Here is an 18,454-nt window from a genome sequence, read left to right on the forward strand (position 1 = left end):
TAGTCATAGCTTAAGTAAAATAATTATTCTTGTGAGTACTGTCCTTGAGTGTTTTGGGATTGACAACATTTATGTTACTGGCCTGGATTTTCACGTTCCTCAGGTCTAATAGTTTTCCATTCTATCTAGAGCCATTATGACATATGGTAAATGAAATGCAATTTTCCCCAGTAGCTTATAAAAAAGGCTAAAAATAACTTTTACTTCACCTGCAAAACTTTGCTACCCACATTTTCCCTTATGAGGAGGAAACTCGTCAATAAAGAACAGGACAAAAAAGCCACAGATTGGAAAGAGCCAAAGTGAAAGCTTGTGGATTGTCTCTTAAATCAGAGCCCAAACCCTGTTCTGGAATAATCCATTTTCAGTGTCTGGAGTTAATGGGAAAGTAGCCTTGAAAGAAAAATGTCTTCTAACTCTCAGGTTCCATATTCAATTTTGAAAGAGTGTGTTGTGCTCATGTAATGTTTCCAATGAAGTGGAACAAATGTTGTTTAGAGATATACTGTTTTCTGCATAACATTCTCTTATTATATAAAATATGCATATTTAGTTTAAAACTAGTTGACCACTCCAGATAAACAGGATTATATAAAAATGTTTTGCCATATTCCTGGAAAATTAGTACATTTACCAAAACATATTTGTAAGTTGCAAGATGTTAGTTGAATGGAATGACGCTCTTGGCTAAAAGACAACTTAACAGAAATGACAAAAATGGGGTCTGATTAAGTTTAACATTCCTTCCCTCATATAGTACCAATCCCCATCTATCCTCCTCCATTCCCTAAACACTTAGCTTACAGAAAAATGTTTTGATTCCTCAGTGAGAATTCAAGGCCCCTGTTTCCCACTATAAAACCATATTCCAGTTGCACGACCTTCTGGGATAAGCATATCAGCTTCCACATTGCTCACACCACCCTTGGCTGTAGTCCTCCTCCATCTGGCCTCTCCTTCCTCTCTCTGCTTTACTAACATGACTTTTACCCATCTTTATGACCTGGTCATGTTCCCCTTTACCAAGATAAGGCATTTTCCTATCCTTTGAATCCACAAACTTCTCCTTTCCTTGAAATATTTTAGCACTTTCTGTTTATGCCCCTCATCTGGTAATGACATGCTACCCATTATTACTAGACATGATCTCAACTTTTCAAGATCATTAGGTGAACAATCCATGTCTGGATTATCCATGTTTGGGTAAGTATATGATAATGAACTCCAGTATTTATCATCATTATCATTATCATCATCAAAGTCTTAATAGTGCCTTATATTTTGATTAAGATGTATTATTGGTACCACCATTTTAAAAAGAGATATCTACTCATTCTCACAATAATTTTTGAAAATATTATGAAAAAATTATCTCCATGTCATGGAGATGGAAGCAAACACTTGAGGTTCAGTGATTTACCTGACTGCAAATAATGAAATGTCAGAACCAGGATATGAAGCCTGATTTTTTGGAGGGAGGTGGGGAATACTTAAGAGAAATAAAAATTCATTCTGACTCCAAGATTAATTTGACAAAAAGAAACTATTTAAAAATAACTAAATGAACACAAACACATTTTCCTAGTTGAAAACTACTACCATTAACTAAGTGTGTGCTCTACTACTACTAAAGCATTTACATATGACGACATTTAATCCCCAAAAATTTCCTGAAGGATGGTACTATTACCCCCTTTTTGAAAAGAGGTTCACATATTTTAAGTAATTTGTCTAAAATCACACAATAGAAAGTAGTGGGGCCCAGAGTATTTGATCTTAGATGGCCTGATTTGAAAGCACATTCTCTTTCTATTATATTGTGCTGTTTCTCTAGAACTCTAGAACAAAAGGATGAAAAATATAATAAAATCTACTCAGATACTCCTACAATGAAAAGCAGACCTATACCCTGTCTTACATAAAGATTCATTTTTTGTATGTTTGTCATATCTCACCCTTTAATTCTAATCAACTTACTTATTACCTATGCTCTAGAAAGGATATGAGACTTATGATTCCTTCCACAATGAAGTATAAATTAGATTGTGATGTGCATATGTAAATAAAAGTACATATTATAAACCCTAGAGCAACCAATCAAAAAAAAAAAGAGAAAAAGACATATACAGCTGATTAGCCAATAGTGGAGACAAAATGGAATTGCTAAACAACTCAATCAATTGTTTCTTAGCAAAAGAAGGCAGGAAAAAGGAAAGGAACAATAACAAATGGGACAAATAGGAAAGAAACAGCAAGATGATAAATTTAAACCTCAGTTCAGTTCAGTTCAGTTGCTCAGTCATGTCCGATTCTTTGCGACCCCATGAATCGGAGCACCCCAGGCCTCCCTGTCCATCACCAACTCCCGGAGTTTACCCAAACTCACGTCCATCGAGTCAGTGATGCCATCCAGCCATCTCATCCTCTGTTGTCCCCTTCTTCTATATACTAATACTTTTATTAAATGTAAATGCTCTAAACATGCCAACTAAAAGGCCAAGATTACCACACTGTATATGTGGTCTAAAATCTACTTCATATATCTTCATATTTATTCTTAACATAGTTAAGAATAAAAAATACCCAAAGGACCTGAGGTGATTCCTTAAGTTTTTCCTAGCTACACATTCCATTCTCTGGGCTTGCTCTGTTTTTTAGCCATGCAGGTTCATGGGGCAGTACATGACTCAAAATATTATCCAAGTGCTCCATCTAGATATTAACCAATCTGCTATTCAACAAAACTAACAAGGAAAAGATTCGCCAGATTGTCCAGTGTTGAACCACAAAACAAGTGTTGATTTTTCTTCCAAAGAAACAAGGAAAGAAATACTTATACAGGCATGCTTTGTTTTTTAATTTAAATAAAGCATTTTTAATAATAACAATAAGAAAAATTCATTTAGAACATTGTGCATATCTTCACAAACACAACAAAGAGATTAAAATAATGCAATATCATGCCATCCATAAAGAATCACTTATGAAATTTCAGACATTTTTCTATTATAAAAAACACTGTATATATATATTTCCAGGAATAAGATAAAACCTTTTTCATGTTAAAATAAACTGTGACTATCTTTTCATGTCAATAATCATCTATAAAAGTCTAATGATCATTGTTCTATCATATGGGACACTGTAATTGATCACAATAATAATTAGAGCCAATGTATATTGAACACTTACTATGTGCTAGGCAGTGTGCTAAGAGCTTTGCAGTATTTAAGTAGTCCCACTTTACTACTGTATAACACCTAACATTATTAATTGCCATATAAAATCCTGGTATTGCCAATAGGACAAATTGATTTACTTTACAATAAATACTAAATCTTTCTTTGGCATTGGCTTAGCATTATGCTTCTACCTTTAAAATGCTGTTTCTTTCTGTTCCTAGGGTACACACCCACCCAAAACAGGATTCCACTGGTTGAACGTATCCATGACAGTATGGCCCTCAATTGCAGTAAATATAATATTCATTGATCCAAATTCACTCTGGTGAATGTTTTGAGTACTTTAGCATTGCACTGTAGTATCTCCTAATCCCCTACTTTTTGTCTCTGAGGTGTGTCCAAGTTTTTTTTTTTTTTTTCTATAGCAAGGCTATAATAAACCTCCTTGCAGGCATTTAAGTAAAAACTGCATCATTACCATACTGTTATTTGCCTGATGTCCAGATCTTCTCACTCACTCTCAAGATCTGAACAGTTATGCACCAAATGCTTACCTGGTGTTATGTACGAGAATGAATCTCCTTCAGTGGTGTGCTGGAGCCAGCTTATGTCAGCTTGGAGGATGTGATTGTATGTATCTCCTTCCAGTTCAGCATTTAGTAATCTTATCCTGAAATCAGTAATAGAGGAGTATTTACACTACAGAAATAGGCAAAAACCACCCAATTAGGTTGTTAGGAAACTCTTCATCAATTAGGAAACTCTTTTCACCGGAGGGCTTGTGGCTCCACATATACCAGTACATCCCTGTACTGTATTAACCTATTGATGAGTTAATATAGGTATCTTGTATGCCACACCACACAGTGACTCAATTGGCATGATTCCTAATCAATATAGTGTTGTCTACCAGCCAAGCAGTCTGCAACATAGCAGTGCTGAATATATAGTGTGATTCAAGGTCACACAGCCTGTAAGTGGTGGAGTCAGAATTCTAACCTGAGATGTTTTTTGTCTCCAAGGCCCATGTTCCTCTGCTCCATTCTGATGCTTCTGGAGAGGGCAGACTCTGGACACAGATTGACCAGCTTATCATTTTTCTGGTCTTATCACTTGACCAGCTACATGACTGTGGGTAAGCTACCTATCTTCTCTTTCCCTAACTTTCATCATCCACCAAAAATGAATAATGGTAGCATCTATTTCATTGTGATATTATGAGGATTACATGAAGTGATTAATCCAAGGAATTCAGCACCAGTGCCTGGTACATAACAAGTGCTCTATTAATATTAATTATTCTTAATACATATATTTAAAGCATATAATGTGATAAACCAGAATATTTTATTTAGCAATTATTTATCTTTCATCCCACAGTATTCTTTTAAGATAAAGAATGTTTGACAGTTTTATTTTCAAAAAATCTTTAAAATCTAATCAAGCACAGAAATTATTTTTTTTAATGGCTGATACATATTTCAGTATACAAGTTAGAGTTCCATTACAGAAGAACTATTTACCAGTTCATTTGAAGATGAAATTCCCTTAGAAGCAGAGTCTTAGATATCTGAATCAGTGATATCCTTTTGAAAAATTACACTATTAATATCATGACCTGAATACCTTAATTTGAGCTAATCAGTAGAAATCTGGTTGTTTCTACCTTGGACAAACAAGTCCTCTTTGATTTCTCCTTATAAGGAGGCATTTGCTTTGGATGTATAATGTTCTTATCATTTTAAGGAACATATCTTGATAAATGGAAACATGAGCTTTCAGGGGAGACTATTTCTACCAAGTTTCCTTAAAATGAGTTTAATGTTCTCTCTCAATTCTTGTCAGTTGATAGTGTGGAAGATGTTTTAGGGACATGATTATCTAGAAAACAAAAATAGCAGCAGATTAGAACTATTCAACATAGTTTTGGAAGTTTTAGCCACAGCAATCAGAGTAGAAAAAAAATAAAAGGAATCCAGATTGGAAAAGAAGTAAAACTCTCACTGTTTGCAAATGACATGATCCTCTACATAGAAAACCATAAAGACTCCACCAGAAAATTGCTAGAGCTAATCAATGAATATAGTAAAGTTGCAGGATATAAAATTAATACACAGAAATCCCTTGCATTCCTATACACTAACAATGAGAGAACAGAAAGAGAAATTAAGGAAACAATTCCATTCAGCATTGCAACAAAAAGAATAAAATACTTAGGAATAATCTACCTAAAGAAACAAAAGACCTATATATATAAAACTATAAAACACTGATGAAAGAAATCAAAGATGACACAAATAGATGGAGAAATATACCGTGTTCATGGGTCAGAAGAATCAATATAGTGAAAATGAGTATACTACCCAAAGCAATCTATAGATTCAGTGCAATCCCTGTCAAGCTACCAATGGTATTTTTCAGAGAACTAGAACAAATAATTTCACAATTTGTATGGAAATACAAAAAAACCTCAAATAGCTAAAGCAGTCTTGAGAAAGAAGAATGGAACTGGAGGAAAACCTGCTTGACTTCAGACTATACAACAAAGCTACAGTCATCAAGACAGTATGGTACAGGCACAAAGACAGAAAAATAGGTCAATGGAACAAAATAGAAAGCCCAGAGATAAATCCACACACCTATGGACACCTTATCTTTGACAAAGGAGGCAAGAATATACAACAGAGAAAAGACAATCTATTTAACAAGTGGTTCTGGGTAAACTTGTCAACCACTTGTAAAAGAATGAAACTAGAACACTTTCTACACCCTACACAAAAATAAACTCAAAATGGATTAAAGATCTAAATGTAAGACCAGAAACTATAAAACTCCTAGAGGAAAACATAGGCAAAACACTCTCTGACATAAATTGCAGCGGGATCCTCTATGACTCACCTCCCAGAGCAATGGAAATAAAAGCAAAAATAAACAAATGGGACCTAATTAAACTTAAAAGCTTTTGCACAATGAAGGAAACTATAAGCAAGGTGAAAAGACAGCCTTCAGAATGGGAGAAAATAATAGCAAATGAAGCAACTGACAAAGAATTAATCTCAAAAACATACAAGCAGCTCCTGAAGCTCAATTCCAGAAAAATAAATGACCTAATCAAAAAATGGGCCAAAGAACTAAATAGACATTTCTCCAAAGAAGACATACAGATGGCTAACAAACACATGAAAAGATGCTCAACATCACTCATTATCAGAGAAATGCAAATCAAAATCACAATGAAGTACCATCTCACGCTGGTCAGAATGGTTGCTATCAAAAAATCTACAAACAATAAACTCTGGAGGAGAGGTGGAGAAAAGGGAACCTTCTTACACTGTTGATGGGAATGCAAACTAGTACAGCCACTATGGAGAACAGTGTGGAGATTCCTTAAAAAACTGGAAATAGAACTGCCATATGACCCAGCAATCCCACTACTGGGCATACACACTGAGGAAACCAGAATTGAAAGAGACATGTGTACCCCAATGTTCATCGCAGCACTGTTTACAATAGCCAGGACATGGAAGCAACCTAGATGTCCATTGGCAGATGAATGGATAAGAAAGCTGTGGTTCATATACACAACAGAATATTACTCAGCCATTAAAAAGAATGCATTTGAATCAATTCTAATGAGGTGGATGAAACTGGTGCCTATTATAGAGAGTGAAGTAAGTCAGAAAGAAAAACACCAATACAGTATACTAATGCATATATATGGAATTTAGAAAGATGGTAACAATGACCCTATATACGAGACAGCACAAGAGACACAGATGTAAAGAACAGACTTTTGAACTCTGTGGGAGAAGGCGAGGGTGGGATGATTTGAGAGAATAGCATTGTAACTATGTATCTTATCATATATGAAATAGATCGCCAGTCCAGGTTCGATGCATGAGACGGTGCTCAGGGCTGATGCACTGGGATGACCCTGAGGGATGGGATGGGGAGGGAGGTGCGGGGGGCGGTTCAGGATGGGGAACATGTGTACACCCATGGCTGATTCATGTCAATGTATGGCAAAAACCACTACAATATTGTAAAGTAATTAGCCTCCAATTAAAATAAATAAATTTTAAAAATAAATAGAAGAGATTTCTTAACACCTACATTTCATGTGTCAAGAAACGTAGGTTCCCCTCTTCCTCTGCATCACTTGTGAAGTGAAGGACCTGTTTATTTCACTTGCCTGGGCCTCAGTTCCCTCAGTTGAAAAGATAAAGAGAATCAAGGCTTTGAACACATATTTTAACATTTAAAAAAATTCTACAATATACAGAATGTTTACTGAATTCTAGGAATTGTGCTAATTTCTTCATATATATTATTTCATTTTGTTTTTACCATGCTCATCCTACTGATCTCATCCTACTTCATAGATGAGGAAACTGAAACCTAACCTAATAGGGTTAGGTAACTTGGTCAAGTTCATGAGTAGATGACAGAATGGGAATTCCATCCCAGGCAGCCTGGGCCAAATTCCACATCCTTACCTACTCCCCTGAGCTGTGCCTTGCTCACCCTTGGTTCTTTGGTAGCACTTGACAGTGTCACAAAACAAAGTCAGACCAAAGTCTTAGGTGATCCACTGGACACTGCTCTAAGTGTCCCTTTTATAATTTTCTGTCCTCTCATCCACTGGCATGAACAGCCCAGTACTATGTCATGTTTGATGGCAAACATCCATGCAACACAAAGAAGCTGCAGGATCTTATCTGGTCATTTTATTTGTGCAAGCAAGGCTCTACGGAGGCAGGGCATCTGTGACTCATCCATCAGCTCTGGAATCTCTTTCAAAATTTACTGATCTCCTGACAGGAATGGGCAGTGGCTTCACAGAAAATGGAAAGCTTTGAACTTTTTCCAGAATCTCAAACCCAAACGAAACCCAACTGCTTACGTCTAGTATGGGTAATAACTTTGTTCTTCTGGCTCCTGCAAAGTCAAAGATGTCTCTCCTCCCGTTCCTCCAGGCTTAATGAATGACAAATTAAAGTGAGCCAAACACGAACCTTGCAAAGAGGAGCTGCCAGCAACTGATTTCTGACCTAATAGCCTTAGGATTTTCTCTGACATGGTTAGCCTTGAGACAGTCCATTTAGAGGAAAAGCAGTTAAAAGAAATCTGATAAAAATCTTCTATTACTGCTAAGACAGAGGCTTTTAGGAGGCTGAGGGGTAAAGGAGGGAGAATGTGTTCTCTGGTTTCTATGGGACCCAGGCACGAATCCCAGTTCTTCCATTTAGTAACTGTGCGACCTTATACAAGTTATTCAGCTACTCTGAACTTCAGGTTTCTTCATCTATAAAGCTGGGATAAAAGCTACTTACCAACATGTTTGTTGCAAGGATAAACTGAATTAATTATGTAAGAACTCAATATATTTTTTATCTCCAAATTCCACAAAATTATGGAATTTTAGAGGTAAAAGAGACTTATGATATTGAATTCAGACACCTGATTTGACAGATGAGAAAGGTAAAGCCCAAGAAATTAAAATCCAAAACCACATAAGTAACTCAATGTTAGTCTAGTCCATTCTATTTCTGGCCACCTTGCCATTTTGCAAATCCTGCATATAAAGATACACTTATCCATCAATCAACATAATTTATGGGATATGCTTTAATTGCTTAGCTATGTTAAGAACTGTGAAGATTAAAAAAAATAAAGAGTCTTGGACATTATCAACAATAGGCATTAAGACCTTTCTGTGTTCAGTATGCTGAGATTTCAGTTTGGGGATCATAAATCAAGTGTAAGCCAAGTGTAAGGCATGTTACATGCCATCAAGAAGTTAACATTTTGTTGGAGAAACAGCATCAATTCACATGGAACAAATAGAGATACATGCAAGATGGCTCATATAAGTGCAAATAGTACAGTTTAGATGTGAAAATAGGAGCAGAAAATAAGTAGGAAATAAGTAGCTACAGGCTACTTTCCAGATGAGTCACTTCATCTGAAACTTTAGTTGCTTCATCTGATGATGGAATGAATTAGATCCCATGTTACAAGTTACTGTGAGGATTATACCCAATGATAAAAACTATGCACTTAGTAGAGTACCTGACACATGTTGAACATTTAATAGATACTAAGCAAATAGCTGTGAAAAGAAGAGAAGTGAAAAGCAAAGGAGAAAAGGAAAGATATAAGCATCTGAATGCAGAGTTCCAAAGAATAGCAAGGAGAGATAATAAAGCCTTCCTCAGCAATCAATGCAAAGAAATAGAGGAAAACAGCAGAATGGGAAAGACTAGACATCTCTTCAAGAAAATTAGAGATACCAAGGGAACATTTCATGCAAAGATGGGCTTGATAAAGGACAGAAATGGTAGGGACATAACAGAAGCAGAAGATATTAAGAAGAGGTGGCAAGAATACACAGCTTCAAGATGCAAATAATCACGATGGTGTGATCACTCACCTAGAGCTAGACATCCTGGAATGTAAAGTCAAGTGGGCCTTAGAAAGCATCACTATGAACAAAGCTAGTGGAGGTGATAGAATTCCAGTGGAGCTATTTCAAATCCTGAAAGATGATGCTGTGAAAGTGCTGCACTCAATATGCCAGCAAATTTGGAAAACTCAGCAGTGGCCACAGGACTGGAAAAGGTCAGTTTTCATTTCAATCCCAAAGACAGGCAATGCCAAAGAACGCTCAAACTACCGCACAATTGCACTCATCTCACACGCTAATAAAGTAATGCTCAAAATTCTCCAAGCCAGGCTTCAGCAATACGTGAACCATGAACTTTCAGATGTTCAAGCTGGTTTTAGAAAAGGCAGAGGAACCAGAGATCAAATTGCCAACATCCGCTGGATCATGGAAAAAGCAAGAGAGTTCCAGAAAAACATCTATATCTGCTTTATTGACTATGCCAAAGCCTTTGACTGTGTGGATCACAATAAACTATGGAAAATTCTGAAAGAGATGGAAGTACCAGACCACCTGACCTGCCTTGTGAGAAACCTATATGCAGGTCAGGAAGCAACAGTTAGAACTGGACATGGAACAACAGACTGGTGCCAAATCGGGAAAGGAGTATGTCAAGGCTGTATATTGTCACCCTGCTTATTTAACTTATATGCAGAGTACATCATGAGAAACCCTGGGCTGGAAGAAGCACAAGCTGGAATCAAGATTGCTGGGAGAAACATCAATAACCTCAGATATGCAGATGACACCACCCTTATGGCAGAAAGTGAAGAGGAACTAAAAAGCCTCTTGATGAAAGTGAAAGAGGAGAGTGAAAAGGTTGGCTTAAAGCTCAACATTCAGAAAACTAGGATCATGGCATCTGGTCCTCTCACTTCATGGGAAATAGATGGGGAAACAGTGGAAACAGTGGGAAAATAACAGACTTTATTTTGGGGGGCTCCAAGAAATAAAATCCAATAAAATCATATGGGAAAATAACAGACTTTATTTTTTGGGGCTCCAAATTCAATGCAGATGGTGACTGCAGCCATGAAATTAAAAGACGCTTACTCCTTGGAAGGAAAGTTATGACCAACCTAGAGAGCATATTCAAAAGCAGAGATATTACTTTGCCAACAAAGGTCTGTCTTGTCAAGGCTATGGTTTTTCCAGAGGTCATGTATGGATGTGAGAGTTGGACTGTGAAGAAGGCTGAGCGCTGAAGAATTGATGCTTTTGAACTGTGGTGTTGGAGAAGACTCTTGAGAGTCCCTTGGACTGCAAGGGGATCCAACCAGTCCATCCTAAAGGAGACCAGTCCTGGGTGTTCATTGGAAGGATGATGCTGAGGCTGAAATTCCAATACTGTGGCCACCTCATGCAAAGAGTTGACTCATTGGAAAAGACCCTGATGGTGGGAGGGATTGGGGGCAGGAGGAGAAGGGGACGACAGAGGATGAGATGGCTGAATGGCATCACCGACTCGATGGACACAGGTTTGAGTGAACTCCAGGAGTTGGTGATAGACAGGGAGGCCTGGCATGCTGCGATTCATGGGGTCGCAAAGAGTCGGACACGACTGAGCGACTGAACTGAACTGAAGCCATATACTGAGATTTATGTTCACAAATGCTGTGAGGTCGTTATCACTACCACTGTTCTTTTTATTCTCTCATGAGGAACCTGAATTGAGTACAATTATATATGGGCACATGACCGCATTTTGGTTAACAGCATTTGAGCAAAAGTGATACAGGCTACTTCTGGTATAAGGTGGTAAAGAATTGGGTATATCTTCTCCCATTTGCTGACTTAATGGAGAGTGATCAAAAGATGAAAAAGAGGGTGGAGCTATAGGATAGAAGGAGCCTGAATCCTTGAATGATGACATTGAAGGTAGCCAACCAGAAATATTTCCCAATGGCCTGGAACATGAGTATGAAATATGCTTTCATAGTATAACTACCCAGATTTCAGGATTTACTTGTTATAATCTGTGTGTGTGTGTTAGTCACTCAGTCATGTCTAACTCTTTGTGACCCCATGGACTGTAGCCTACGAGGCTCCTATGTCCATGGGATTCTCCAGGCAAGAATACTGGAGTCACTTCCTTCTCCAGGAGATCTTCCTGACCTGGGGATTGAACCCAGCTCTCCTGCATTACAAGCAGATTCTTGAACCATCTGAACCATCAGGGAAGCCCAAGCATTACCTAACTAATACATTACTAAGAGTTTTTTTTTTTTTTTTCTTTAAGACTGAATTAGAACACATTATAGCAAGTGCATGGGTTTCCCAGGTGGCTCAGTGGTGAAGAATCCACCTGCCAATGCAGGAGATTTAGGTTCAATCTCTGGGTTGGGAAGATCACCCAGAGGAGGAAATGGCAATTCACTCCAGCATTTTTGCCAGGGTAAGAGTTGGAGACAACTAAGCACAATAACAACAACAGTAAACACATATAAGTTAGGTGGTGGGTAGATACGGAGTTTAACTCTTCTAAATTTCTCATCTTGGGGCTTCCCCCAAGATAAAGTTTCCCCCAGGCTAAAATATTAACTTTAGCTTCTGATACATTATACAGACCTACTGTAATCTCCCAGCTAGCAGGGGCTACAGAACATAAATTTCAAAGGAGTCATAAAAAACCTTGAATAAGATAAAAATAATTAACAGAAAAAGAATGCTATAAGGGAGGGTAAAAAAGAAATTACAAACTACGACGGTAGATATAAATATATTGGCAATTTCATTATATATGAATGGACAAATGTATCAAATAAAAGATAAAATATCAGAAGGCATTTTAAAAAGTTAACCATATGCTATTTATGAGGTATACACCTACAACATACAACTACAGAATGCTTAAAAGTAAAAGGATGGAAAATGACATTCCAGACAAATTCTAATCAAAAGACTGCAAGCGTAACTACATTAACATCAGAACAAATGGACCAAAAGTCAAAAGAAAACAAAATGCTAAAGATAAAGAAGACAACTTCATAAAGACAAATGTAATAACCAGGGAGATATGCTGATTTGAAACTCATAGTGCCTATATAAAGAAAAAATTTATAGAACTACCAGGATAAAGAGAAAAATCCACAATCATTATAGGTGTGCTTGTGCTTGTCACTCAACTGTGTCCGACTCTTTGTGACCCCATGGACTGTAGCCCTCCAGGGTCCTCTGTCTATGAAAATTCTCTAGGCAAGAATATTGAAGTTGATTGCCACACCCTCCTCCAGGGGATCTTCCCAACCCAGGGATCAAACCCAGATCTCCTTCATTGCAGGCGGATTCTTTACCCACTGAGCCACCAGGAAAGCCCAAGAATACTGGAGTGGGTACCCTATCCTTTCTTCAAAGGATCTTCCCAAACCAGGAATTGAACCAGGTTGGATTTCAAGTGGGTTCTTTACCAGCTGAGCTACCAGGGAGGCCCCATTGTAGGTGTAACTTATAGCAAAAACAACAACAATCCTATAAAGACATAGAAGATTTGTAAAACAGACTTAGGTTAAGTGACAAATATAGAACACAACACCCAGCAACTGCATACTGCACATTCTTTAAAGGTAGACAGAATATGAACAATTTACTCTATATTGAGCCATAAAGCCACTCTCAACAAATTTAAAAGTACTGATTATGCAGATGCAATAGAAGGAAAGAATAGTAAAGACAAGAATAGAAATGAATAAAACAGAGAAAGAACACACAACAGAGAAAACCAACAAAGTCAAAGGTTTATTATTTAAAAAGCTGATACTATAGTTTAAAAAACTTTAAGATGAGATTGATCAAAGTTATAATAAAAAGCTATACATAAACATTATCTGAAATGAAATGAAGATCACAATAATTTCTGTAGATGTCAAATAGATAAACAAATATTATGAATAATTTAGATAAAATCAACAAATTCTTAGAAAAAAATATATCACTAAAATTGATTCAAGAATAAGCAAAAGACCTGAATATTTGTATAGCCATAAATAAAAGTAAAGTAAAAGTCAAAAATTTTCCCATAAAGAAAATCTTAGGCCCAGTTTCTTCACCTGCAAGTTCTGAAATATTTAAAGAAAGATTATTTCAGTTTTATGTGATCCCTTCCAAAGAACAGAAAAAGAGGGAGTGATACCCATCCTTTATTCTATAAGGCTACTGCAACCTTGCTACCCAGATTGACAAGGACAATTCAAGAAAGTTGCAGGGAATCTCATTCATAAACATTGACGCAAAAGTCCTAAACAATATTAACCAACCAAGTCAAGAAATTCATGAAAACTAGAATATATTATGACCAAATAGGATTTATTCCAGAAATGCAAGACTGATTTACATTAGGAAAACAAATTAATGTAATCACCATATTAATAGATTAAAGGGAAAAAAATACTCATTTCAATAGAGAAAGTGACAGCCTTTGATACAATTCAAAATTCATTTGCGACTTTAAAAAGTTATTAGCAAATTAGATAGCTAAAGAGTCAGACACGACTGAGCGACTGATCTGATCTGATCTGATCTGATTGGTAAAATGCTGCTACTGCTGCTGCTAAGTCACCTCAGTCGTGTCCAACTCTATGCGACCCCATACACGGCAGCCCACCAGGCTCCCCCGTCCCTGGGATTCTCCAGGCAAGAACACTGGAGTGGGTTGCCATTTCCTTCTCCAATGCATGAAAGTGAAAAGTGAAAGTGAAGTCGCTGAGTCGTGTCCAACTCTTAGTGATCCCATGGACTGTAGCCTACCAGGCTCCTCCACACATGGGATTTTCCAGGCAAGAATACTGGAGTCATACTTATCTAATTATCATTAATTCAGTGCTTCTGTATATTCGTGAACTACTGACACAATAATGCAGTGTAACAAAATGCCAGGTCACCTGATCGTTGGCTAATCTATATGGATTAATCTAGGCTTGGTTTCGAGTTTTAGGCAGGTTCAAGTCTGTCCATATTTGGACTAATAGGCTATCATGGGTGTGTTTTCTTATGATAGCAGAAGCAACAAAAGAGTAAATAGAAACACAAGTTAATTCCCAATGTCTAGACTATGCCAAAGCCTTTGACTGTGTGGATCACAATAAACTGTGGAAAATTCTGAAAGAGATGGGAATACCAGACCAGCTGACCTGCTTCTTAAGAAACCTGTATGCAGGTCAGGATGCAACAGTTAGAACTGGACATGGAACAACAGACTGGTGCCAAATAGGAAAAGGAGTACGTCAAGGCTGAATATTGTTACCCTGCTTATTTAACTTATATGCAGAGTACATCATGAGAAATGCTGGGCTGGAGGAAGCACAAGCTGGAATCAAGATTGCCAGGAGAAATATCAATAACCTCAGATATACAGATGACACCACCCTTATGGCAGAAAGTGAAGAGGAACTCAAAAGCCTCTTGATGAAAGTGAAAGAGGAAAGTGAAAAAGTTGGCTTAAAGCTCAACATTCAGAAAACTAAGATCATGGCATCTGGGCCCATCACTTCCTGGGAAATAGATGGGGAAACAGTGGAAACAGTGGCTGACTTTATTATTTTGGGCTCCCAAATCGCTGCAGATGGTGATTGCAGCCATGAAATTAAAAGACGCTTACTCTTTGGAAGGAAAGTTATGACCAACCTAGACAGCATGTTAAAAAGCAGAAACATTACTTTGCCAACAAAGATCCATCTAGTCAAGGCTATGGTTTTTCCAGTAGTCATGTATGGATGTGAGAATTGGACTATAAGGAGGGCTGAGCGCATAAGAATTGATACTTTTGAACTGTGGTGTTGGAGAAGACTCTTGAGAGTCCCTTGGACTGCAAGGAGATCCAACCAGTCCATCCTAAGGGAGATCGGTCCTGGGTGTTCATTGGAAGGACTGATGTTAAAGCTGAAACTCCAGAACTTTGGCCACCTGATGCGAAGAGCTGACTCATTTGAAAAGACCCTGAGGCTGGGAAAGATTGAAGGCAGGAGGAGAAGGGGACGACAGAGGATGAGATGGTTGGATGTCATCAACTACTCAATGGACATGAGTTTGGGTAGACTCCAGGATTTGGTGATGGACAAGGAGGCCTGGTATGCTGCGGTTCATGGTGTCACGAAGAGTCGGACTCGACTGAGTGACTAAACAGAACTGAGGCTTGGAACTGGCACATAGACATTTCTACTGACATTCTACCGGTCAAAGTAATCACATAGTCACGCCCAATATCCCTGGGCATGGGGAAATGCCACGTCAAGTGGGAGGAACTGCAATGTCATGTGATAGAAGTCAAACACAGGGAAAGGTGAAAAACCAAGAATAATCATGCAATTTATCATATTAGATAAAAAAGAGAACTTTCTTTAACTAATAAAGGATGTCTATAAAATATAGTTTAAAAATCTGCAGCAAATAACATAGATGACAGTTGAATAGTTTCCGTTGGAGACAGGGAGAAAGAAACATGCCTCCATTACCACTTCCACTGGATATTTTTATTGACGATCTTAACCAACACAGCAAGAGAAGAAAAAGAAATACCATCATTTTCAGTGAAGAAATAAAACTGTCTTTTTTTGTTGTTGTTCTGGATTATGTTTCCATACTTAGAAAATTCAAAAGAATCTCCAAATAAGTTACTTGAATTATTAAAAGTATAGGAAGTTTGCCAGGTTTAAAAAATCAATATACGGAAATCATATACTAGAAACAAATAAATTTTTAAAAGATATAATGAATGCCTTAACAACTTAGGAATATATCTAATAAAACATGTTCAAGATCTTTCAGAGAAGATTATAAAACTTTATTGAATGGCATTAAAAAATATCTAAATTAAAGAAGTACATGATCTTCATAGATGGGAACACTTAATATAGCAAAGATATTAATTCTCTTCCAAAGTAATTCTCTTCCAAAGTGATCTATATAGTCATTGCATCTTAAGTGAAATCCAGACAGGATTTGAGGTTGAACTTAAAAGCTGAAACCAGAATGTATATGGCTGGGAACCATCTGTCCTAGCTGGATGGAGAGAGGAGATTCTGGAAGCTGAGAGGAAGAGCTAATCATCCTAACATACTCAGAAAGGCAGAGTAAAAGGAACTTTTGAAGAGCTCTATAATCCATATGGAAAAAAGCGGGCAGAGGCTCTTTATGGGTGAAGCGAGAAAAAGGGGGCAGAAGGTTGAGGATATATTTCCAGAGACTTTTGACAACAAACTGGCCAAAAAAAATCATGAGTCATCTCAGCAAGAGTATGAACCAAGATTTAAGTTAAGAAGGAAGCAATTTATTCAGGTCTAAGATTATATTCAGGACTAGGATTTATGCAAAAGAGTGAGATATCTGATTAGAAAAATTTTAATAAAATGTACAACAATGAATGTTAAACAACAAACAGTACAGGAATAACCTTATGCATCTTATTTAAATTGGACTGTGTTAATTATAAGCTGTATGTTTATAAGAAAGGATGCTTCTATCTTTCTCTTAAGCCACTGGTTCTCAACCTTGGCTCCATGAGAGATAAGCAGGCAGCTTTAAGAAAAGTCCTGATACTCAGGCCACAATTAGAACCCCTGAGAGTGGGACCCAGACAACAGTACTTATGCAAGTTTCCCAGGTGATTCTAATTCATAGTCAATGTTCCGACTCTACTCAAAGTAAAACCAAGCCTTCAGTATCAGTGGATTACTTAAGATATAAATTTTTAGAGTCCTTCCCAGGTCAATTAAATCAGAATCCCTAGGAAGAAGCCAAGGCACTGTTATTGTCCCCAAAGCTCCCCAGGTGAGTCTACTGTGCTAACAGGGGTGAGAACCACTGGTTTGAGGCCTTCTGTTGAGATTAGCTACCACAGTCAGCATCAATGACTGATGATTTACTGCAACAGTGGGGTCAGTTCTTCAGTGTTTGGGTAGCTCTTTGAGTAGTGAACTGACTATCTAAGAAAACATTATTCAAGATGTATGGAATATCTATTGAAGACCAAAGGTAGGGGGAAAAAGTCTCAAACACATATTCCAATTTCTGGTAAATTGTGGGTGGTCCGGTACCACCAAACTCTGAATAAGGGACTCTCACAACATGAAAGGCAATTTACTAAGTTACAATGCATGTAGCTATCTTTTCTCCAAACCTGCAAATACAGCCCAGTCATATGAACCATATAGCACCTCTCCCATTCTCACAGCTTGGGGAAAGAGGAGAGGGTAAGATGGTGATAATAGAAGGCAACATCACACCAAATATTATAATAGTCCTGCCAGCCCTGTCGTACCTGAGAAGTGTAGTTCACACTCACAAGAGCAGCACAGCAAGCTACGCTCCTCCGGCACCTCCTTGGCAGGCATGTAACTCCTAAATGACTTAGCAAAATCCAGTTTACAAGGCCGGAGTGCTCATCTCAGCTGAAAACACTAATAGGAATCCTCTGAGGACCCTGCAGACTGCATGGTTCTACGTGGTCTCTCCCCACACGTGTCTTCATCAGACGTCAGTTCACAGGGCCAGTCCAACCCCCAAGCACAGCTGTACAAAGGACCTATAATAACAATCTCTGAGCTCTACAGTGCTTCACTGTGTTTCTAGTTTATAAAGTTCTTTTGCAGATATTATCACAGGCATGATAGATGCCATCATGCCCTATTTGGTTTTTACCTGCGAGAATGGAGATATCCAGAAAGATGAGGAAGCGGCTCATGGTCACATCACTAGTGGGTACAGAGCTGGAATGTAAAGCTGAGTCTTTTCCACTAGAATCCCTGCTTTCCCCTCTACTATAAGAGGTGTACTTGATGTCAGTATACGGTGCCATGTAAAGTGCAAAGCACATACCCATTAACTCTTAACAAAG

General features: G+C 37.7%; 1 long non-coding RNA gene across 10 annotated transcripts in view; it reads right to left on the reverse strand.

The window, feature by feature from the left end:
* LOC147364553 (uncharacterized) overlaps nt 1-18,071 on the reverse strand; it is a 202,635-nt gene extending 184,564 nt beyond the window's left edge. For 9 of the 10 annotated variants that reach the window (XR_015134660.1, XR_015134665.1, XR_015134659.1 and 6 more), the window contains exons 1-2: nt 17,879-18,071; nt 3,737-3,852 (exon numbers count right to left, since the gene is read on the reverse strand). This is a non-coding gene — a long non-coding RNA (uncharacterized LOC147364553). The remainder of the gene's footprint in view (nt 1-3,736; nt 3,853-17,878) is intronic. The other variant, XR_015134657.1, reaches the window with a different exon arrangement.
* Between the last annotated feature and the right edge of the window lie 383 nt (nt 18,072-18,454).

Source organism: Bos grunniens, chromosome 10 (genome assembly GCF_055505025.1).
Source record: "Bos grunniens cultivar Pamir isolate PY7600 chromosome 10, Bosgru_T2T1.0, whole genome shotgun sequence".
Lineage (NCBI taxonomy): Eukaryota > Metazoa > Chordata > Mammalia > Artiodactyla > Bovidae > Bos > Bos grunniens.